General features: G+C 41.9%; 1 protein-coding gene and 1 long non-coding RNA gene across 10 annotated transcripts in view; one reads left to right on the top strand and one right to left on the bottom strand.

Moving 5' to 3' along the window:
- The window catches only part of ELMO1 (engulfment and cell motility 1), a 734972-nt gene that overhangs the window by 244880 nt on the left and 466531 nt on the right, over positions 1–23561 (top strand). The gene's annotated exons all lie outside the window — the stretch shown is intronic.
- Positions 635–15273, bottom strand: LOC123606710. Its single transcript, XR_006716459.1, has 2 exons — positions 12841–15273; positions 635–6965 (listed from the first exon to the last, which is right to left on the bottom strand). It is a non-coding gene; the product is annotated as an uncharacterized LOC123606710 (long non-coding RNA).

Genomic DNA, 23561 nt, shown 5'->3' with positions numbered 1-23561 from the left:
CACACATACATATACTTGAAAAATATATAGTATTATTTTCTAATTTACATAAATCACGTGGAATTTATGTTTTGTTCTGTATCTTGTTTTGTCCATTTGTTATTATGTCATTGTATTTCAGCCATGAACGTAAGTGTAGTGTATCCCTTTAAGTAATATATATTGGGTCACCTGTAGACTGTATCTGTATGACATTTTATTTATCTGTTGATGGACATGTAAGTTGTTTAAGTTGTTTTCAGTTTTGCCATAAAAAATTGTTCTTCGGTGAATGTTTTTGTCCATGTCATCCCTGAGCACGTATGTGATTATCAGAGGCACTGAAGAAAAGCCCCGTTGAATGTATTCAGCTTTACTATAAATTACCAAATTGTTATTCCAGACAGGCTTTATTAACTTAAACTCCCAATCAGCAGTGTATGTCATCCTGTTTACTCCATATTCTTACTGACACTTGATATTTCAGAATTCTTTATTCTTTGCCCTGAATATCTTCTGTGGTATCTTATTGTTCTACTAATTTACATTTTCCTGATTCCTAGTGAGTCACCAAGTTTTAACTGGACGGACCTTTGGGATCTTCTAGTCAAGTGCATTTTAAGATGAAAAAAAAAACAAAAACAAAACCAAAGAATGTGGTTTTACTTCTTTCATGTTATTTTTATTTATCAGGAATATTTTTCTGTCTCACTGCTTTATGTTCCTCATGGTCTTGTTGTATTGAATTCTGCTTCAAATTAAGTGGAAGGCTTTCACATTTGCAGCGAAGGTGGGAAATGTATAAGTAGAGAAAAAAAGAAGAATTTTGATAGTACAGATTTACCAGCCATCCCAAGAAGATGGCTGTTTACTGAACTGATTGTGTTTGGCCATAGGGCCTAGTTCAGGAAGGGCACTCAAGAGTTTGCATGAATGATGGAATGAACCCTGAGATGTAATGAGCTAAAGTCAAAGTCCTAGGAGCAGCTTTAAAATACCCTTAAAGCTGTTTTTTTCTCATCTCCTGCAGCTTGAGCTTAATTTCCTGGTTCTGTCTTTACCCACAGTAGACCTAGGAATTCCTGATAAGGGAAGGAAGTGTCAACATTTTGCTTATTAATGATTGGTTTCCCAGTGAATTTTGACCCATGCTCCTCAAGGCAGTCCTCTTGAGCTACCCTCCCAGAGTCCAGTTGCTAAGACCAGCAGAGTTGACCCTCTGGGATAGAGCACAGTCCCCCAAGGACACGCAGTTTCCTCTGACGGCCTCTGGAAACTGGAAGAGGTCCAGCCAGTCTGTGCTGTAACTGCCACGACACTAGTAAGCTTATCTTCCAGACAACCTCATTCCCATTAACGAGCCCAGCATCCTGAGTCCTGGTAAGTATGCCAAAAATGATTTCAGTGCCCCACGCACATGCAAGTTTAATTGCTCTGTGGTTGCGTAAGATGCAAAACGAAGGAATGTATTGCCTACAAGGAATGCATTTGTGATTATGTGTAATTCATTGCATCACAGATATTTGTGTCAGTCAAAGCAGCATGGAAATGTATTTGTTTTACTTTGTGATTTGGAAGAATAACTGCAGATAATCAAGCTTTCCCTAGAGTTAAACTTTGTGGGCTTATTTTTATGCTAAATGATGCACATAAATGCATGTTAATATTTTGTCAAACTGAAAAATATTTCTTGCTGAAAGAGACTCTGGTAATAACACTTTTTAAAGCTACCACATGGAGGATGCCATAAAGTCCATTTGTGTGTTTATTTCTTCTGTGACTCTTGTTTTGAGTAGGCATCTGTTGATGACCTACTGTGGGCAGTGTGCTGTCCCAGGTCCAAGAGCTAGAAAGACAGATAAGGGGGAGGCCTTATCTTGGGAGTTTTTTGTCAAGTGGAGATAAAGATGCACAAACAGATAGTCACTGTGAAATGTGATAGATACCATGTGATACTGGGCAGAGGGGAGGAACTTTGGGATAACCACTTTGCTAAAGTTACAAGTTTCTCGCTGTACCCTGAATAATGAATGTGAATGCGATACAGATGAGACCAGGGGTGGGGCTGAGGCTGGAGCTGAGTGTTCCAGGCAGAGGGAATAGTATGGGCAAAGGCTAGGAGTTGTGAAAAAGCCTGACCTTTTGGGGGAGAATTGTTATTTATAATTCATTCTTGTTGTTTGGTCTGAATGTATTGAAAACACCCATGCCCTGCTCCTGGGAATACTTCATTCAGATAAAATCTTATCACCCATTATGCTACCTAACACAAGTATTTTAGTCCCCAGTTGGTGGTCCCCATTGCCAGTACTTCATTGATCTAGCCATGGTGACTTCTTTCCAGGGAATGTTGCTCAGCAAATGCCTTCTTCCAGCCAGTTTCATAGAGTCCACACTTTTAGTGAGGACACTGATCATGTGCCCACTTGCATTTTATTCAGAAAAGGGGGGGGGAAAAAAAGAGGGAAAGAGATTTGAGCCAAGCAATCACTGATTTTTTTTTTTTTAACTAGAGATTTTATTTTGTCATCAAGTAACAATTATCCAGCTACAACCTCAGTCTATTTAGAACTAAGATTTGAAGGCTGCCTTCCAGACCCCCAGAGCAAACCATGGAAGAAAATATCCAGGAAACATTTGGGACTGGAGTGTGAGACTCCCCACCCCACCCCCCTGCCCCATTTTTTTTTTTATTACTGAATTCAGAAACTGCTCCATTTCCACAGAGAAGTTACATCTCAACAGTGGTTCGAGTTCTGGGCTCTGCAGCTGGGGAGCATTTGAACATTGCTTTCAACTTGGGTAAAGGAGAACCCCTGTGGAAAGGGGTTCCCTGGAGGGCCTGAGGGATTTATTATTTACTAGATTGTTACTTCCATTAATGCAGAGAAGCATTTGAAGGATGCTTTCTTTCCCCCCAGAGATGTCATTGTTGCAGGTAAAAATGACATGGGAACCCTGGGGATGCCCTGGAAAACGGAGATGAGCAGAGAGCATGAGCACCACTGGAAATACTGGCATGTCCTGCTGGAGAGCACTGGGCATGTGCAGGAGCATCCTGCAGCACGTGGAGTAATTGGAAGATGAAAGAGAGGACCCGCTTAGGGTGCAGGTCATGGGTCTCTCTTGGTAGGATTAGGGGGAGGTGGTTTGTGGAAAAGAGGACAGAAGGTGCTGGTTCAAACCTTTCCATGCCCTCTTTACATCGAGTGAGTTTCTGTACTGATTTGACAAGAAAACTTACAATATGAGGGATTTTTTTCCCTCCCATCCCCTCCTCCCTTTTTCTTTTTCTTTTTTTTTCTATTAATAGACTTTATTTTTTTTAGAACAGTTTTAGATTTACAGAAAAGTTGAGCAGATAGGACAGAGAGTTCCAATATACATTCCCTTTTCTGTACGGCTTTTCCTGTCATCAACATGTTGTATTAGTGTGGTACATTGAAAAAAATTAACGAATCAATATTTATACATTATTATTCACTATATCTATAGTTTACATTAAGATTTAGTCTTCGATTTGCACGGTTCCATGGGTCTTGACAAGTGCATAATGTCACGTATCCACCATTATAGTCTCGTACAGAATCGTTTCACTGCCCCCCAAATCTCCTGTCTTCTCCTGTTCCTTACTGCTCCCATCCTCACGCCTGCTCCCCCCAGCCTCCAAACCTCTGGCGACCTCTGATCTGATCTTTTTATTGTTCCTATAGTTTTGTCTTTTCCAGCATGTCACATAGTTGAAATCAAATAGTCTATAGCCTTTTCAGACTGGCCTCCTTCACTTAGAATTACGCCTTTAAGACTCATCCACGTCATTTCATGCCTTTATACCTCCAGCACAATTGCTGGGTTGTATGGTAAGACTAAGTGTTTAGCTTTGTAAGAAAGCACCAAACTGTCTTCCTAGATGGCTGTACCATTCCTCCTTGCTTTTTAACTTTCCACGTGACTTTAGTTTGGAAATAGAACATAGAGGTAATTTGTGGAGAAATGCAGATGCCACTTAAGGTGCAGCGCATTGATTCTGAAGTAACTGGAGAAGTGGATTCGATAGGATACAAGAGCAGAAGACTTGATGAATAGTGCCTTTTACTATAAGGACATTTATTGTTTACTTAACCAAAGTCAGGTCAAGTGGCTTCAGATTCATTAAATAGCTCAAGCTCTTTTCTCCTCTTTTGCTCATCCGTACTCAGCATGTTGGCCTTTTGTCTTCTGCTTGCACTTCATAATGTGAAGATGGCGTCATGTCCTCACAGGCTTAACAAGAATAAGGAGGAAAAAGAAACACCAGTAGTTCTCTTCTTACTTTGTCTCTTTCATCAGAAAAGCGACTGTTAGCAGATTTCTTCTGATGTCTTATTGGCCTCAAATGGGTGATAGAGTCACTCCAGCTGCTTGGAGGCCAGGAAGTGGCTGTTTTGAGCCCCTCTAATGTTGGGCCAGGCCTCCTCCATTTGCCCAATGGACTGTTGCTACTTGTCAGCTTTTTTGGCCTCAGTGTCCTTCTTCTGTTGTGTGAGGGTTGGGGTGCTCACTCATTTTCCAACTGTATTTCCATGAGCCCCAAGCTTCTGGAGATGAGCTTAGGGTGCTTTCTGCTGGGAAATGGATGGGGGTAGACTGAGCCGGGTTCTGCCTTCCCACTTCTTCCTGGACAAGCCTACTTGCAGCTTCCTTACAGGTTAGGGCTCCCGGAGGGTTTCCTTTGAATAAGGCTTTTGCAGCCAAAATTCAGTGTGAAAGCATCCTGGGTTGGATGATGGTGAATGTCTCTTTCAATTCTAAGAGTCAGATTTTTGGACCAAGGTGAAACAAGGCTATTCGTTCCCTAAGTGCTTTGTAAAATCCTTAGAACTTTGTCTCAAAAGCTTTACCAATTGCACATGTTGTGCGCCGGCTGAAAGGAAACTGGTTTTGTTCTCTGTCCTGAAGGAGGAGGACTTTGCCATTTCGAAAGTGGTTTAAATCTTACTTCTGCCTTGACAAGGAGGTGGTTTGGAGGTGGAAGATAAGATGGTCAGCAGTCTGAGTGTTACCTCTGAAAAGTTAAAAATTTGATCTTTCTTAGTCTTTTCAAACGTAAATATCTAATGTCCTTGAGCAAAAAACGATGATTTGTGTTCTCTTCTGTTCTTTTCTAACTCCTGTCTATATTTATGTGAAATTTGTGGCCTTTCAGATGGGCATTTTATATTTGATGTAGTTATGTTTGTGTGTGTGTGTGTGTTCTGGAAAATGTTGTGGGCCATTAAAATATATTTCAGTTAAGGTGCTTTGTAATCAGCATTTATGCCCTGAAGTGATTTTATGAAATTTTATGGAATATAAAATACAAAAAAAACCCCAAAACTAGGTGTGTGCTCCCTAAGGAGGAATGTGTCAATCTGCTGGTGAGTGAAGCTGACATATTTTTGTTTTGTTTTTCTTTCTTTTTCCTTTTTCTTTTCTTTTTTTTCTTTTTCTTTTTTTGGAAATAACTCCGGTGGCTTCACAGTCCATGCAGCACACTGTGATATATGGACAGCATGCTGGTGCTGGTACCAGCTGATACCAGCCTGGGATGCCCCCCTGATCTTGGGCAGCTTGTGTCTTTCTGGTCTTACTGGTACAGTATTTAAATAAGGAAATCCTGCTGTGTGAAAGACAAAGGGCCTCAGTTGTACCTGAGCACAAGCTATCTGAAGTTTCATGGTGACAAGTGTCATCTCATTTACAATGCATAATTCCCTCCAAAGTAGATGTGTTCTCTCATTTTGCAGTGGAACACCATGAAATACCAGACTTGTGCCATATTAAATAGCCAAGAAGTGGTGGCAGAACTGGAGATGAAGTCTTCCCAGAAGACTGAAGATTTGCCGCTAAATCAGTGGCTCTGCCCTTCCAAAATAATTGGCATTTCTCAGACTTACTAATTTTGGGGAACACTTTTGTTTTTGGTGCCAAATAATTTGCGCATTTAAAGATGTTTCCTCCTCATAACAGTCCTAGGGAAAAGAGAGCTTATGCTGGCATGTAGTATGGGGGTTACACTATTATCCCCATTTTATGTCGCAGGAAACTGAGGATTGAGAATTGTAGAGGAGATATGTCCTTCCAGGACATGTGAAAATCTGCTGAAGATGTTGGACAAAGGGTACTCCTGATAACACTGCTTCCGGCTTCTGTGGATTTATAAAATTCCCCCAACGTAGTCACTCAGCTTATTCTTATGACTGATGGCACAGTCATGCGTTGTCCAAAGGTGGGGGTGGTGGTAAATGTTTGTCTACTGGAAAAAAAATGATAAAAACTTCAGCCTTTCCTCCTTTCCCATACACTTTCACAGTGGCTCATAGTCACAGTCCTTGGGATCCCCTTCTTTGCCTGTAATGGGCTGGCACTGGGGCCAAAGTGGAGGGCATGATGTGCTGGCATGGCATAACTCTTCACAGGGTCTTCTAAGAGTGGGTTCAGGCCCTGGTGAAAAACACATTGGTGGTTCCTCCAGTGAGGACTCACTGGCTGATAATGTCTACATAAAAATTGAGATTAACATGCAAAAAAATTGCCTGACACACACCTTCCCCCCCACCCCCGCCCGCCAACCCCCAAGTCTTGGGGGAGAATCATTCTCCTCCCGCTCTTCTTTCCCCCAAGAAGTTTGTTGAGTGAGTTGAATAAAGAGCATGATCCCAGCCCTCATAGTCATGTTCTGGCAGAGCATGGGTGGGCTAGTGATATCCAGCAAGACAGATCAAGGAGGAACCAGAACCTGCAATGGATTGAGGTGGGTTCCAGAAGGGAGAGCAGAAGCCCAGCTGGAGGCTGAAGGTCTTTGTCCAGCCAAGTGGTAGAACATGGTATCTGGACTGGAGGGCCTCAGGGGCAGGTGTTAGACGGTTGCCTTGTTAGGTTGGTGAGGGTACCTATGAAGGGTCTGCTCCTTGTCCCATTGAACTTTAGCATTAATGAAGCTGGCTTCCTTTAGTAATTCAGTACATCTGAAATGGAAAATCAGTTCTGGGTTGGAACATGCCAGGAAGGTGGGGAATGATCTTTTTAGGAGGTCAGAGTCTTAAATTCAGGGTGATGTTTCCCAGAGAGGTGCCAGAAACAGGGAGCTTTTCTGTGCCTGTGGGGTTGGGGGTGGGAGCCCTGGGAAGTAGTGAGGGGAGGGACTTATACTCTGGGCACAGACCTGTTTAACAGGTCTATCAGGGGACTAAGTCTAGGAAGAAGTAGTATCACAGTGCCACAGTTCAGGTCATCTTTCCATTTTCCAAGTAGGATTAATGGAAGAAGGTTAGACTGTGACAATAGCAGCTATACACAGAAGCCTGTGCTCTCTTCTGATCCCTGGCCTTTCATATGACAGGAGGTAAATAAAATACTGGAAACAAAGAAGGAAGATAAATAAAGTTGGTGAAGTCAGTCCCTTTCTGATTCCTACCTGAGTTTCTTTATCCCGTTTCTCGTATTAAGCAGTGAAAAGAGCTTTAGAAGAAAGGACTTGTGATGATTAATTAAATGGTTACACTTAAATGAATATACAATTGAATTTTCATGTGAAAGAAACTTTAAAGTACTAGAGATAGGAAGGGAAAATAAAAATGAAAGAGATATTAACCTCCCTACTTTTCAGGGCACTTGAGAATAGAATTCAAAAACCCTTTCCTGCTTTTCATGTGTTTACACATCTTTTTAAAAAGTGACCCTGGGGGCAGGAAAAAATAGAACATATTTACTAGTATCTGTTGTGCCTCAGGGGCTGTGCTAGAGTTTGTATAAACGTGAGCTCATTTAATGCTCACTATAGTCCTGGTGAAATGTGTGTCATTGGCCACATTGATGAAAAAATTGAGGCTCAGAGAGGTTATAGGCACTGCTCAAAGGGAGATCACTGGTAAATGGACCTGAGGCATTCCAGCTGTGTCTTCATGAACATGCTGTCCATGCCCCTGTTAGTGTGTGTGTGCTACCGAATGGAGCTGTCTTACAGATGCCTCTTACAGTCATTCCTTTTACCCCTATGTGTTCCTGACATATTGATTCAAAGGTGAGCTTGAACCTTCTTTCAGTTTTCTCAGCCTTTGAAAACTGACCCTTCCTGTTTTGAGCATGAAGTATTTTAAGCATTGCTATTCAAAGGGATAGAAAAGTTAAAGAAGAAATGAGGAAAGTTTATACTGTGAGAGGCCATAAAAAAGGTGTTTTGACCTTCTATTGGGTCTTAGTTTATTTCTTGTCTTAATATATAAGTAAATTAAAATTCAATTGATTATATATTTTGCGGATATTCTACCTTATTCGGTAGAGTTTAAGACTATGCCCAATTTTATATATCCAGCCAGTTTCTTTCCAGTGAAAATTCCCATCTTCAGTCTGTACTCATCTGTCTTTCTTAGGGCTTAGCTATCAGATTTAGGTTAATAATCCGCATAACATGATGCAGTCATCTTTTATTTTCCCCCTTTTCTTGTTCAGTGAAAGCAATTGATGCTATGAATTTTCCTCTTAATTACTTTTTTGCCTGAGCCCTCTAGGGTTTTGTATATAGCATTCTTAAAATAATTGGTTTCTGGCCAAGATTTGTTGAACACCTATGATATTCTAGTATAAAGGAAAAATATATATACTATACTTTAAACTTGAAAATAGGCCAGTAGGCAAAAGGATGGCTGTGTGTTCCTTCAAAATCATGCTAGCTTATTGGCCCCACCTAAGGATTATCTGATTCTCTAGGTGTATTGCCTTTCTTTGCTTTTCTTTGACTTACTTTTTATTGTCGGTTAAGGTATCTCACAAGTCTTTGAGGGTAGATTAATACCTATAGGAAATGGTGCAATGTAAATGATTCTTGTCCACAAGAAAAGATTATCCCCCAAAATATAACTTTGCTGCCCTGCAAGGCATTATTACCTAGCTTTCTATCTACTTCAGCAATCTTATTTTGGAATGCTTCTTTCAGGGACTATATATAAATATGTCTCCTCTCCTAGAACCCTCTGAAACAACTTTTCTATCCTGTCGGTTTTCTCGTTGAATTAAATACATCTTTAATAGGTATTCATTTTGTGTTTGTATAAGGATCATATTTTTAATGTTTTGAAAATTGATTCACACTAGGAACAACATAAGAGGCTTTCACACGTGTCAGAAAGACCCAGAGCTGGACATTAGTTAAAACAGGAAAACTGATATTACAGGAACTATTGCAATAGGGGAAAAAGAGGACTGGGCTCAATTCCGAATGCAACAAAGGAAAGTGGAGATTTATAGCCAAGGATCAGGGAGAGGGTCAGAGAGAGAAAATTACTAAGAGAAAACATCAAGAACAGGGGATTCTTGTGAAACTGACACAACAGGATTCTTGCTGAAGGCAGACCAGGGTGATCATTTATCACCTGGGGGGTAATGGTGGAGGAATTTGGTCAGATATTGAGGGTGGGAATTTTCTCTTAAACTGATTTTAGCAGGATTCTTGTTAAAATTGGATTCTGCAGGGTCAGAGGTGGAAGCTCATGGAGAGGCTTTATTGAGCAGGGGACTCAGAGGAGGCTGATTAAAATTTGGTCAAGGAGAGAATCCTTGTAACACGAATAATGCAACTTAGTCTTCACATAAATCCTCTTAGGTGAGCTTATCATTGTCTCTAATTGTACTCAGGAAGAAATAGGCTTAAGAGTGTTCAGGTGGGTGTAATGTAGAGGCACCCGGTGAGCCCAGGTTTATATGAATCAAGGTCAGCTTCGCCATGTTACCATGAGAAGTCATGTGCTTCTCACTGAGAAGAGCAGTGACAAAGTGTGACCTAGTACGGTGCATAAGAGAATATGGATAAATAAAAGGAAGAAATAGGTGAAGGAAAAAAGTTTGAGATCACCTACAAAATAACTATGATACTATTGTGTTTTTTCTCCCCATAGGGCAAAATTAAAGTGTGCAGAATATCTATGCAATGGTTGAATCAGATGGATTTGACTTGGAAAGTCCCTATCTCCTAGCTCAGACCTGAATATTTACTTACTGGGTATATATAGAGAAGTGGTTTAGAAGAAGTAGCAGAAGTGCTTGCTTTTACATTAACAAAACAAAATGTTGGGAGAGGTGGAGTGCCTGGGTGGCTGAGTTCGTTAAGCATCCTACTTCGGCTCAGGTCATGATGTCACAGTTCCTGAGTTCCATCTCCCAGTTGGGCTCTGCTCTGACAGCTCAGAGCTGGGAGCCTGCTTTGGAGTCTGTGTCTCCCTCTCTTCCTGCCCCTCTGACGCTTGTGCACGCGCACTCTCTCTCTTTCAAATAAATAAATAAAACATTAAATAAGAAACAAAAAAAGCATTGGGAGAGAAGAACTGTGATTGCTTCTAGATCTAGCCAAACACTGGGATTTCATCTTTCACTATGCAAATGTCCAGTTCCAAAGCTTAGCCTTTTAATACTGTGTGGTGTTTTAAGTTTTTCTTGAGGATCCCATAAAGTTCTCAAAACAAAATTGGTTATAATTCACTTTACTTAAAAATAAACACATGAGGGATGTGCTATGAAATTAAATCAACAATATGCTGCTTCAAGCCCAGGATTACTGGAAATGATTAGGGAGACGTAAGTGGTAGGTGGTAGTGAGAGAGGCAAGGGTGAGCAAGTCTTAAAACATCTCTCTCTCCTTCTCACTCTCCCTGTAAAACTACTCTCAGCTATGCCCACAGTAATCACTGCAGCAGGTAACGTTAGGAACTTAAATGTAATTAAAGTACTAGGGCTGAAACTCAGCATGCCATGGTATCCATCCGTAGCAGCAGACTCTGTCCTTGAAATACTCTACTAACCAGGTTGCGTGTAACTTCCGTGGGGTTCCAGATTGGAGGTTGGGAAATTGGTTTTTTGTGTCTGGAAGTGCTGAGTCAGCAACACCTACTGTTGTTATATTCTGCATCCTGATTACAGGCACCCCTGTTCCTATCCATTTAATCCAGAAGCCCTCTGGACACTCCCGATACTGTTCTCTCCTGCACTTCTCACACACCTGCGAAATCCCGTGGATACTGCATCCTGTGTTTCTAAAGAATCTGGCTTCTGTTTCCTTCCCACTGTTCCTGACCTAGATTAACAACTGTCTTCAGCCTCTGGTCTGAAGATGGCTGCAATGGTCTACTAACCTACGTCCTTCCCTCTGTGCCCTGCTTCCTCCCCTCTGTAGATGGGTTCCTCGCATTGTTGCAAAAATGTCCGTAAGATCTTGCCAGTTGGCTTCGAATCCTTTAGTGGCTTCCCATGGCTTACACACCCTTGCTGAGCATCCAAGCCCTTTTTGCCTCAGCCCCGGTCCACCTTGTTCTCCAGTCCTCCCTTCTCCTGTAGTTCACCTTTGCTCACAGTCTCATCTGGAATCTGTTTACGTCTGCTTTCAAGCAGAACCTGCAGACTGTGTTGAGCCAGCCATTTGTCCTGGACTGCTTCCCTCTCAACCTGGATGGGGTCAAGCATCTCCTTCTCAATACTGCACTGTAGCTTTTTATTTATAACCTTTCTGTAAGAGACCATGCTGTGTTCTGGAGGCAGGGCAGTGTCCGATATACATTGGTGTCTCCGTGCTTAACAGGGAGGAGCTCCCCATAAATGTTGGTGGCTTGAATGAATGAGTGAAATGGGACCTTTCTGGCAAGAAAAAGTTAATGCAACTAACCTTTATTTAGCTCTGGAATATTTGTGTGAGAAAGACCTAAGGTGTTCACAAAAGCATATCATCTCTTCTTTCTTTTCTTCTACTTTATCCCATCTCTAGAAATGTGTCTGTGTAACTCAGATGTCATTACTATCACTATTACTACAGTTCTCTCCAAGGAGAAGGCAGGAATGGTGAAGCAGAGAGGGTACAAACCAAGATATGCCCAAGCCCCCTCCCCCAGGTCGGTCTGTCTTTGAAGTAGGCAAGCCAGTCTTCATGGACATGAGGGGATTTGAGCACGCACACACACACACACACACACACACACACACACAAACAAGCTGGGTGTGTGTGTGTGTGTGTGTGTGTGTGTGTGTAAATGAACATCACTAGCAATGGGACAAATCAGAATCCTATACCACCTGGTAACGTGCAAGGAAAAGGATGCAGCTTCACTTTTCCGTGATTTTCCTGCCAAAAACTCATAATCTGACTCTATAATCACAGGAAGCATCAGACAAAGCCAATTTGATGGACTTTATACAAAATAAACAGTCTGTAATTTAAAAAAAAAAAGTCAAGGTCAGAAAAATCAAGGAAAGACTTAGAGGGGGGAGGTGTTTTAGGATGAAGACCAAAAAGACATTAACAATTAAAAGAACCCTGTGATTCTGAACTGGATCCTTTTGCTATAAAGTACATTATTGGGACATTTGGTGAAATTTGAATGGGGTGCAAGGAGCAAATGTAATATGTATTATATGTTAATTTCCTGATGTTAATGGTTGTGTTGTGGTTATGGAGGAGAATGTTATTGTTGTGGGAAATGCACACTCAGGTATCAGTGAGTGGTGCACCTTTGGGTTGTCAAGTTACTTTTAGGAGGTTAAGAAATGAAGAAGGTTCTTTGTATTAAAATTGCAATTTTTTTTTGTAAACTTGATATTGCTTCAAAATAAAAATTTTAAAGCAAAAACGTCAATAAACAAACTTGGAGTTGTCCCCATGGACAGGTTGTCCTTATGAGATGTGATTCTCGGTGTTATTTATGGTGAGGGAATTGTGCAGAAGAGGGGCTTCGTTTTCCTTGAGCTGAATTGGGAGCCAAGGGTGAAGTTGAGGGGCCTGGTGGAGAGCAAACATGGATCCTGTGTCATTCCCCCCCCCCCACCGCCCCCGCCAGCTCTCCAGTCCTCAGCAGGTCGTCTTACCTGAAAACAGGCTCAAAAGACAGACTGGCAGCTCCAGCAGAGCAGGGCTACCTCCCAGGGATAGGTGCAATTGGCAGGCTTCTAGTAAGATGCCAAGTTGATGATTTACTGTGAGACGTGTAAGTGCCAGACCACTGGCACTCTTTGACGAGCAGATTTCCTCTGTATAGCAAACTTCAAGGCAAGCTTGGTGGTAAGCAGGAGAGTGCGAGGTAAACAAGGAATCACAGTGAGGAGAGCTAGCCAGTGGAATTAGTGTCCAGAGGTGTCCTGTGAGGGGAGCCTGACTCCTCCATCCTGCATGAGAACGTCACACTTGGCAATGGCATGTGGAGGCATGAATTGGCGGTGGGGCTTGTACTCCCTTGGGCGGAGCTGGGTGGCTTCTTAGACTCCGATTTTTGTCTGCTTCCATGGTTGGCTACCTCTCTGCCTCTGACTGATGTGTTCTTGCTTTAAATAGGGAATTAGTGTCAGGCAGGTTGTTGACTCTTGAATGTCTTTGGATGTCTCTGATTCTGTGTTGACTCCTGGGTTGAGTTTATTTGTTCACTTTCTTTGAGTTCCTTTAGAGGTCCTCGTTGGCCACTACTGGCCACGTGGGAACTTGGGGTAGAGAGAGGCTACGCTCTAGAGAAGCAACTTCCCTTTTTCTATTTATTTATTTTTAAAGCCTGGAGCCATGTAAAAGGAAAGAAAGACTTAAAAAAAAAAAAAGGCTTACCTTCTTGGAATATCTTGTTATCTCTAGAGTTCTTGAACTTCCCCAGGTTTCAGAGATTTAGCCAAAATAGGTATTTCTCCCTTTTGAGAACAGTGTGCCCTCTGCTGTGAACCAAAGGCATTCAGCTTTTTGGTGCAAAGCCTATGTGGGGCTGGCTGGTGATTCTAGCTCTCTTTCCATGGCTGAGTAGCACTCTCTCAGGTGTGAGACTTCCTGGCTTCTCATCCCCCTCGGCCTCTTGAGGTTTTCTGTTGTTACACAGGTGGTCAAGTCTCTGCCAGGGCACTTCACGACCCCCAGGTACTTAGCCCTGGAACTTAAGGTTCCAAATGGCTCTGTATGTAAAAGCCATTTGTTTCCTGGGGGGTGTCACAGGAGACCCAAACCTTGAGGCTCTTGAGTGCCATAGCCTGTTTTTTTGAAGAGTTGCCTAAAATCTGAAATGTAAGTCAGCCTGCAGAAAGAAGCTATGGTTCTGTCTGGCTCATCAGTTAGAGACCAGACAAAAGGGTCTGGGTCCTTCAGTGAGTGATGAAGGGCTGCGTGCTTTCAGGCACGAACTCCGTATCCTTCTTCAAAGGATAGTTAGAAGGTTGTTTTGATTTTTGCAAAGGAAGAGCATATATATATATGGACTGGCCCACACTAGTCCAACTTAAGGGTCCTCAATTTAGTGTGATTTTATATTTTGTTTTCTCCTTTGCCCATGCAATGGCAAGGCCCTTCATACAAATGCCTTAATAAATGATAACCAGAACATGCCTGATTTGGCATCTTCCATGACGTGGAAATTGAACCCCAGGTTCAGTTGGGGATGGGGAAGCAGGATCTACGTGGTCACCAGGTCGGCTGCTGAGCCCTAGCTTGAACCTCTGTGTACTCCTGAAGAGCTCTTGGGATCTGGTGAACAGACACAATAGACTGGAGGGTGGTGAGTGTCTGCAAGACTCAAGGAACAGACTTGGTTTCCATTTGCAAACAAAGTAACACTGCAAGCCCCACATGAATTCTGGAATTAGTCTTTGCTATATGTGTGATTTTTTTTTCTTTTTTTCTTTCTATTTATTTATTTATTTTTTACCAAGTCAGGGGCTGTGATGAGTTATCAAACTCTGCGGACCAGAGAAAGGAATAGAATCAAATCACCTGAAACATGCTATTCAGAGCAGGTAGGACTGTAGTCTGCTCAGGGACCTATAACTTTCACTTTCATTCCATCCCTGGGCCTCCTTGCATCTGGGAGTCAGAGAATAATAATAAAATAAAGGCAGGCTGTAACAAGAAATGTGATCCTTGGGGTACCCTACTAAGCTGTGCCTCTGTCAGTCAGGTTTCCTATTTGATGGAAAGAGCTCTGCCCTTTCCAGCTCTGCCAGGCATTCCCCTCGGCGGTGAGGGGGCGTGGGCTTGATGTGAAACTGAGCCCTCTCCTTGCACGTGGTGAGGCTGACAGCTGTATAAGGAAACGTTCCCTGGAATGGGCTTCGGGTCCCTGCTCAGTCAAGAGGCAGACTTTTTACTCCCAGTGACAGCTGCAAGGTACTGATTTACGGCCGGGCACTAGCTCAGAATTCCAATTACCGTTTGAGTTTGCAAAGAGCCTACATTTCCGTGCCTATGGTGCATTTTTACAACTTGCCACTGTGATGGCCAATATACAGCCATCCCCGGTTACTAATATTTCTAACCAAATGATTTGCGGAATGAGAGCGCAGGTGATATATATATACTTAAAGCTTTTTGCTCCTTGCCGGGGGTTGGGGGTGGGGGGAAGTGCTGGGGAATCTGCTCGGAATTTCAAGAGGTTAAGAAAGGCAGGTGGAGATGGTAAAAGCTATCAGATTTTGGAAGCCGAGGAACACCTGTGAGGCTGTGGGAAACATGTATTTTCTGTTTACAGTAATTAATTTTTGTTTCAGAGAGCAGCTCTCCCTAATGAAGGTAGCATGTGCCAGAGAGTTAATAAAGGATTTGGGGGGGGGGGGGCACTTACACTTCATGCTTTATGCACACCCATAGCTTGACGTGGTAGCATTCGTTTCTTCTACAACTCTTGACAGTCTATTTCCTCTGGCTGAAGGATGACTAGAGTCGCTGTTGTAAGAGCAGGATATTGAGGATCTGGAGACTAGCACGTCCCCTGTGCCCAGGCTGTCATTTTTGCCCGTTAATGCTCCACAGGGCAGGAGGATGGAAGGTATGTCTTCCAGCTTTGACAATTCATGGATCTTCAAGGCGCTTGCATAGCTATGTTTTAGCAGTGGATCAAAGTGTATAGATTTCAAGTAACAGCTTTGTTGCTTCTGTTGGAGGAAATCCACGTGTCTGTCCACATGCACGTCAGCACAATGGAGGAAAAAAAATCTCAACATTTTAAAATAGATCTTTAAAAACATTACCAAGACTATGTAGTGCTTTAAAAAAAATCCTCCTTCTGAACTTTGAAAGTCTTTTTCTCCACACATAAAGGAAAGGTCTTATGTGGCTGTTTTGCTTAATGTGGGCTGGTTTTATTTTGGACTCTTTGAAACCCAGCGTGAAGGCTAAAATTCTATGTGGAGAAGTAAAAAATGAAAGGAATGGTGAGGTTTTGGTTGTGCTAAATTAAAGTGACAAGGTAGTGATAACAGGGCATGGCCGTGCCCACAAATTAGCCCTCTCTAATTTGCTGCTGAGGAAAGGACTGCTTTGGTGTTGCATTGTAATTTCTCTCTTGAATTAAAAGTTTAGAAAGTCTAGTTTGCTCAAAAGAGAAAACCTGGAAAACGTAAGCCTTTCAGTTTTGAAATGGCCCATGGTTCCCCTATGTTCAAGGAACTGTTTGAGCTAATCTTGTTTCAGAAGTATGTAAAATTACATGGTTTTATGTTTAGAAGCCACACTGTGTGTTGGATTATTTGTGTGCTACTTAAGGTAGCCTTTTCCAAAGTTTTTGTTCCAATCCAGGATGTACTTTGCGTTCCTTAGGTGGCATCTGTGTTTTGTGTGGTCTCCTCTGTATATATGAGGTGCTATAGGGGCGCCTGGGTGGCTCAGTCGGTTGAGCATCTGACTTCAGCTCAGGTCATGATCTCATAATGAATTCATGGGTTCATGAATTCAAGGTGTCCAGCTCTGGGCTGACCGCTTGGAGCCTGGAGTCTGGAGTCAGCTGGAGCCTGATTTTGTGTCTCCCTCTCTCTCTGCCCCTCCCCCACTCATGCATGTGTGCTCTCTCTCTCAAAAAGAAACATTAAAAAAATTTAAAAATAAAAAAAAATATGGTGCTATATTATGTACAGAATGGATTTCTGATGGGGGAAGGAGGTAAAGAAGGCAAAAGTGACTTTCTCCAACTTCCATTTAGTTCTAGGCAGCAGCTTGATATTGATGGGGAGCTGGGATGACATTAAGTTTCTCCAGCTACAATATGGCCTACCTCAAATTACAATATCCCTGTACCCCAAACTCAGCTTCCTAGAGGGCTGAAATGTTGTCATTCTGCAAAATCAATGATCATATTACAAAAAATTGGCCTCATGGATTGTAGAATATGACTCGGGATTGTTTATTACAGTACTGTAAAAAATGGCAATTCATGATAATTCATCTTTTGTTTTTAGTTTCTGTTGGTGTTTTCTCAAGGAGAGACCCGCTGCTCCATATCAGATTGTCCACTCCTTGGTGTTGACACTTGTGTCCTCGTAAGAGGCTTTAATTCATCATGGCTAATCTATACTTAGATAGTTATGGTGTTTCCTAAACTGTGTTCCAAAGGTGGTTAATAGATGTGATGTGGAAAGGGTTTTATGGTCAAATTTGAGAGACACTGGGATAAACAAAGCTAACAGATTGCTTTACTGAAGGACTTTTCTGGGCCTTTAACATTTATATATGCACATTGTAAATTGTCAGGACAGTGAGTGGAGTAGACATCTGGCACAGGTATCTGTTCCTAAGTGCATGCCTAGGGAACACTGCCTCAAACTTTGGCTCTGCCTGTCTGTTATGGGTTAAAATTGTGTCCCTCCCGGAAAAGATATCTTAGAGTCTTCCCCTTGCCCCCAGTACCTCAGAATGCGACCTTATTTGGCAATAAAGTCCTTGTAGATGTAGTTAGTTAAGATGAGGTCATATGGGAGTAGGGTGAGCCCCTAATCTATTATGACCAGGGCCATTAATAAAGGGGGAATTTGGACATAGACACATACATACCGTAGGACAGTGCCACGTGAAGATGGAGTTATGTTGTCACAAGCCAAGGAACTACCAGAAGCTAGGAGAAAGGCCTGGGATAGATCTTTCCTGAGCACGTTCAGGGGGAGCATGGTTCTACCCACACTTAATCTCAGACTTCTCGCTCCAAAACTGTGAGACAACACATTTTTGTTGCTGAGCCCACTCAGTTTGTGGTACTTTGTTATGGCAGCCCTAGCAAACATTGCCATTTTAGACTTGGGCTCAGTATCTCAGGCTTATTTTCAGGGTGGGCTAGAACCACATTCCTAGTTCTAGAAGCTTCTCAGCCAAACTCTTCTCTGATCTTTTCTGCATTGTGGGTTCATTCTTTTTTTTTTTTTTAATTTTTAAAAAATGTTTATTTATTTTTGAGAGAGACAGAGAGTGCACAGGGGAGGGGCAGAGAGAGAGGGAGACACAGAATCCGAGGCAGGTTTCAGGCTCTGAGCTGTCAGCACAGAGCCCGACCTGGGGCTCGAACTCACGAACTGTGAGATTGTGACCTGAGCTAAAGTTGGACGCTTAACTGACTGAACCACCCAGGTGTCCCGGTTCATTCTTTATATTTGCTGTGTGTGGTACTTCCACTAGGGCATGCAGCTTCTTCCCATTGACCTGGAACACTGGTTCCTAACTCTAGTTTTACAATGGAATTATCCAGGAAGTCAAAAAAATACTAATAGCCAGGCCCCGCCCTGGGCCAATTAATTATAGTCTCAAATATTAGACTTGAGACTATAGAGTCTGTACCATATTAGAGTATAGAGCTCAAGTATTTCCTTTAAAAGTTCTCCAGGTGATTCTAAGGTGCAAGCAGGGTTAGGAATTACTGAAGGCAGCAAGGGCTGAGTGTATGTCAGGGGGGGTTGGGGGGCTGGGTGATGGAAGCACCAACCAAAATTCAGCAGGGGATGGTGGGTCCCTTGTTGAAGCCAAAGAGCTGGGTTTGAACCCTGGATCTTCCACTTACCTACCGTGACTGTGTAAGAGTCACTTAGTGGCTCTATATCATGGCTTACTCATTTATACAGTAGGGATTATGATTATCCAGTAAGGCTGCTGTAAGGTATCTTAGTGAGGTCAGTGTTCTGTAACAGAATATGATAGACTGGGTGGGTTTTAAACAACACAAACCTATTTTTCAGAGTTTGGAGACTGGGAAGTCTAAGATCAAGGTGTCCATTCGTGTCTGATGAGAGCCCATTTCCTGGTTCATCTTCTTGCTGTATCCTCACATGGTGGAGGGGCCAAGGGATCTCTCTAGGGTTCCTTTTATAAGGGCACTAATCCCATTCATGAGGGCTCCACTTTCATGATTTAATGACATCCCAAAGACCCCCCTTACCCCCCCAAATACCATCACACTGGGGATTAGGTTTCAACATAGGGATTCTGGGGACACAGACGTTTAGTCTGTATCATGAGAGTTCAGTGAGCAGTATTGAATTCAGGGTCTGAGAGATAAGCATTGAAGACTCTTGGTGAACATGCTCAGGAGACCCTGTGATACTGTTCTCAGTGAGTCTTCCAAGGCAAGAACAATCTGTCCCTGTAATCTTCTGTCCTTTATCCAAACCTATCCCTTCATTACTCTTCCTTATTCCTCCCTCCCTCTCCAACTGCCTGCTCATAACAATCACAACATTCAAAACAAAGGAAACCTGCATTCTTGGTATGCACACCCTTTCTTCACAAATAAAAAACATTGGTTAAGAGAGTGTGTTTATTCCTTAAGGAAGTGGGCTCTGGGCCGAGGATGAGGTCACTGTGGCCCATACCACTGTGGGCTGCAGTCACTGCTTTTATAGGTGAAGTCATTCTTAGCCAAGAGCAGGCAGCTAAAGCACAGCATCTGAAATACTACCCAGGAATCCCCAAATTGAAGACAAGCCTGATCTTAGGTTAATAGGTAGCCCACTCTCTTGTGAGAGCTTTCTGGCTCCTGGCTCTGAATCAGAATTAACCCTGGGAATGCCTGTTGAATCCAGATCTCCAGGGGTCAGATCTGGTGTTTGGTGTTTCAAAGGTCTACAGATTACTCTAATGCAAGGACAGACTTGCCACCCTTCATAGTCTGTATGTATGCATGCATGTATGGGTACAGGCATGCATGCATTTTGTCATGTAGAAATCCAAGCACTCATTCAGTGCTTCATTCACACATGCCAGTGTGTGCCAGTCTCTCTTCTAGATGGGATATTGGCATGAATGAAACACTCATGTTCACTTGAAGCTTCTTTTCTAGTGAAGAATCCAGAAAATAAACATGTAAACAAATACCTGACATAATGTCAGACTTTGAGGAGCACCAGTAAGAAAATAATATAGGGGAGGCAGGTGGGAAGGACAGGACATTGTTTTGGTTAGGGATTAAAGCAGGCTTCCCCAACGAGACAACGTTGGAGCCTGAGTAAAGAGAGGGAGCAAGTCACAGAGCAATTTGGTCGGGGGGATGTTCTAGGCAGAGGAGAGCTTTGTGTTTGGTGTGCTGGAGAACAGCAGGGCCAGTGGAGTGGACTGGACAGGGACAGAAGTGCAGAGAGGAGTGGAGGCCAGACCATAGAGGCCGACAGACTATGCATATGGCTTTGAATGTTTTCTAAGTGTGATGGGATGCAAAGTTTTGGGCAGGGGAGTGACATGATCTGATCTGTGTATTAAATGTATCACTCTGGAGAATTTATTGACCATTGTCGGCCAAATCCCAGAGTCCCAAGGAGGCCCACTAAGAGGTATATTTTCAGGCACTGTCCAAGGAGGTTTATTCATTTGCTCCCAGAAAAGTAGTAAACCAATTCCTAGGCAGTGTTGGCTATGCTTAGAACATCAAAACAAAGTATAGAATGTAAACTTTTTACACTTTGTCAAATCTGTATATTTTAAAATATGATAGCTGCAGTGTTATTTTAACAAGACCATAAATTCAAACAAATTTGTGTTCTTTTGTATTGCTGTCTTTTCTTGTGTGCAACCCTTGTTAGTTTTATTACCGGTTACAGTACTGGAAGTAATTTGTAGGGGTCAAATTTTTGAGGCAAGTTATTGAGTAGATCTAGAATTTAGTGTTTTCCTGACAAATGGAGAATTTCCAGTTTTCCTATAATCTAATTATTGTGATCCCTCTTGTTGGTAAGTATTGTATCTTTTCTAATGACTGGCACTTTTTATTTGCATGTGTATCACTTCATTCATCTTGTTTGAGTGTAAGTAATTGAATGTCTGTTATGGACTAAGTGTTTGTGCCCATCCAAAATTCGTGTGTTGAAGTCTAATCCCCAATATGGTGGCCTTTGGGAGGTGGTTTTACACTTTTCCTGTAACATGTTATACGATAAAAAGGGAAAGTAGTAGAAACATTGTACTTGGTAATAAAAGAGATAGGTAGAAAACAAAGATGAGCCATCAAATAAAAACTGAAAATATAACAAAAAATGTATATGTAGATTCATTTGTGAAGTGTTTCAAAATTTTTGTGTTAGATGCTATGTAACAAAGGATAAGTAAAAATTCATGAACTCACTGGACAGATACAATCTTAACCAAGTACTCAAAGTTGATACCCTCCCTCATCAATGGGATAAACCAACTGCATGTGCCTCCTGATATAAGGTATGACACCACTCCTGTTATATTTCTGCCAAAAAATCCATATCAAGAGTCTCATTTCAAAGAAACATTAGGAAAACCCAAATAATGGGACGTTCTACAAAATAACTTTTGTAGATTTTACCTTACTTTCAAAAATGTCAATGTCACAAAGACAAATAAAGACTGAAGAACTCTCCTAGATTGAAAGAGACCAAAGAGCTAGATAACTCAATGCTGTAAGTCATCCTGGATTAACTCCTAGACTAGGGAAACAAACTCTGGTCTTTTATGATAAAGGACATTATTGGGGCAATTAGTGAAAGTTGAATAAGGCTTGTAGATTATATAATAGTGTTGTATCAGTTTTAACTTCCTGATTTTGATAATTGTGCTGTGATTATGTAAGTGAATGTTCTTGATCTCTAGACCTACACATTAAAGCATTTAGGATAAAGGAGCATCACATTTGCAACTTTCTCATAGATAGTGCCAGAGGAGGAAAAGCTCTTTTTCCTCTATCCTCCTAGGTTCTCCGGCTGGGGCTCTGCACATTAGACTGACAAAAGATGAAATAATGAGAGAAAAACAAACAGAAGTTTATTGTAGCATGCATACACATAGGAGAAACTCAGTGTTGGGTAACTCAAAGGGGTGGTTAGAACTTGGGCTTTATAGCATCTTAACAAAAGAACGGTAAGTTTCAAAGAAGTGATAAAGTCAAAGGAAAAGGGTTTTAGGTTTTCAAGGGTAGCAAACTATGGGAAGATAAATATGTGGGGCAACTGGAAGGTAAGGGTTAATTTAGTAAGGCTTGTTTATGCAGTTGCATCTTGGTGCCATCTCCTTTTAGGTGATAAGGTTGTCTTCATCCTGGTATGGAAAGCAAGGGACACCTTTATGGGGGATTTTGTGTTCTGTTGTCAGGCAGATTGGCAGAGGGCAGAAAGCTCATCCCGTGTATGCCCTTTTTAAAAATTGCCTTCAGCCCACAGTAATCCTGATGCTAGACCAGCACATTTTGGGGGTGGCATACTCTGAACTCCTTCACTCTTCTGAAATAATACAAGAAAAACAGATAAAGCTACTGTGATAAGATGTTAGTATCAGAGGAATCTGGGCAAAGAGTATATTTCATATTCCTACTGGGGTTTTTTCTACGTCTCCAATTAGTTCAAATTTGAACCCTAAATTGAGTTTAGGAGTGTATTTTCCTCCAAATTTCAAACACCCCATAAGCTAGCGTTTTCTTTTTTTCTTTTTTTTTTAATGTTTATTTATTTATTTTTGAGAGAGTGAGAGAGAGGGAGAGGGAGAGAGAGAGGCGCGAGCATGAGCATGATCAGACGAGGGGCAGAGAGAAAGGGAGACACAGAATCCTAATCAGGCTCCAGGCTCAGAGCTGTCAGCACAGAGCCTAATGTGGGACTCAAACCCGCCAATCGCGAGATCATGACCTGAGCCAAAGCCAGACACGCAACCGACTGAACCACCCAGGTGCCCTTGGTGTTTTCTTAATGGTAGAAAGAAGGCTTCTTTTTTAAAAATATAAGGCAAGTATTTGAGATTGCCTTAAATATTTTGTCAATTAGCTAAAAACATTTCAACATTATCACGTATCAATAGAGCAGTGTGAGTCTTGACATGCCAAGAGAGCCAGTTAAAATTAAGTGGACCAGTGGGAGGTATTTTTCTTATACTTGATTCTTAAATAGCCTTAAATAGTCTTCAATTCTTGAATAGAAAACTAATGTGCAATTTAAAGTATTTACTTCATACTGCTCATAAATCTGAAGATTTGTCTCCTTGTTTTGAATGTGTTTTAAAAGAGGACATAAAAATTTACTAAGAAGTGAGACATTCACCGTAGAGGGGATTTCCTGAATAGTGACAGTGATCTGGAAACTTGTCAAAGATTCTGTCCACCCCTGTAGACTAGAAGGAGGCACGAATATTTGATGTCTCATGTTCTACATATACATTTACCTGGACATTGGTTTGTAGATGGTTCAAGCTTTGACGTTAAAAATATGCGTAATTGCATAAACTCACATTTTTGTTAATCTTAGAGCCTACGTCACAGTGTGAAATCACCTGTTGTTATAAATAACTTGGGGCTCCCTTATGAATTGTCACCTAAGAGGTAGTAGCTAGTTCTTGCAGTTTTACTGTTCAGAGATGGTGTAGCTTAGTG

Source organism: Leopardus geoffroyi, chromosome A2 (genome assembly GCF_018350155.1).
Source record: "Leopardus geoffroyi isolate Oge1 chromosome A2, O.geoffroyi_Oge1_pat1.0, whole genome shotgun sequence".
Lineage (NCBI taxonomy): Eukaryota > Metazoa > Chordata > Mammalia > Carnivora > Felidae > Leopardus > Leopardus geoffroyi.
This window is presented reverse-complemented; position numbering and strand designations above follow the sequence as displayed.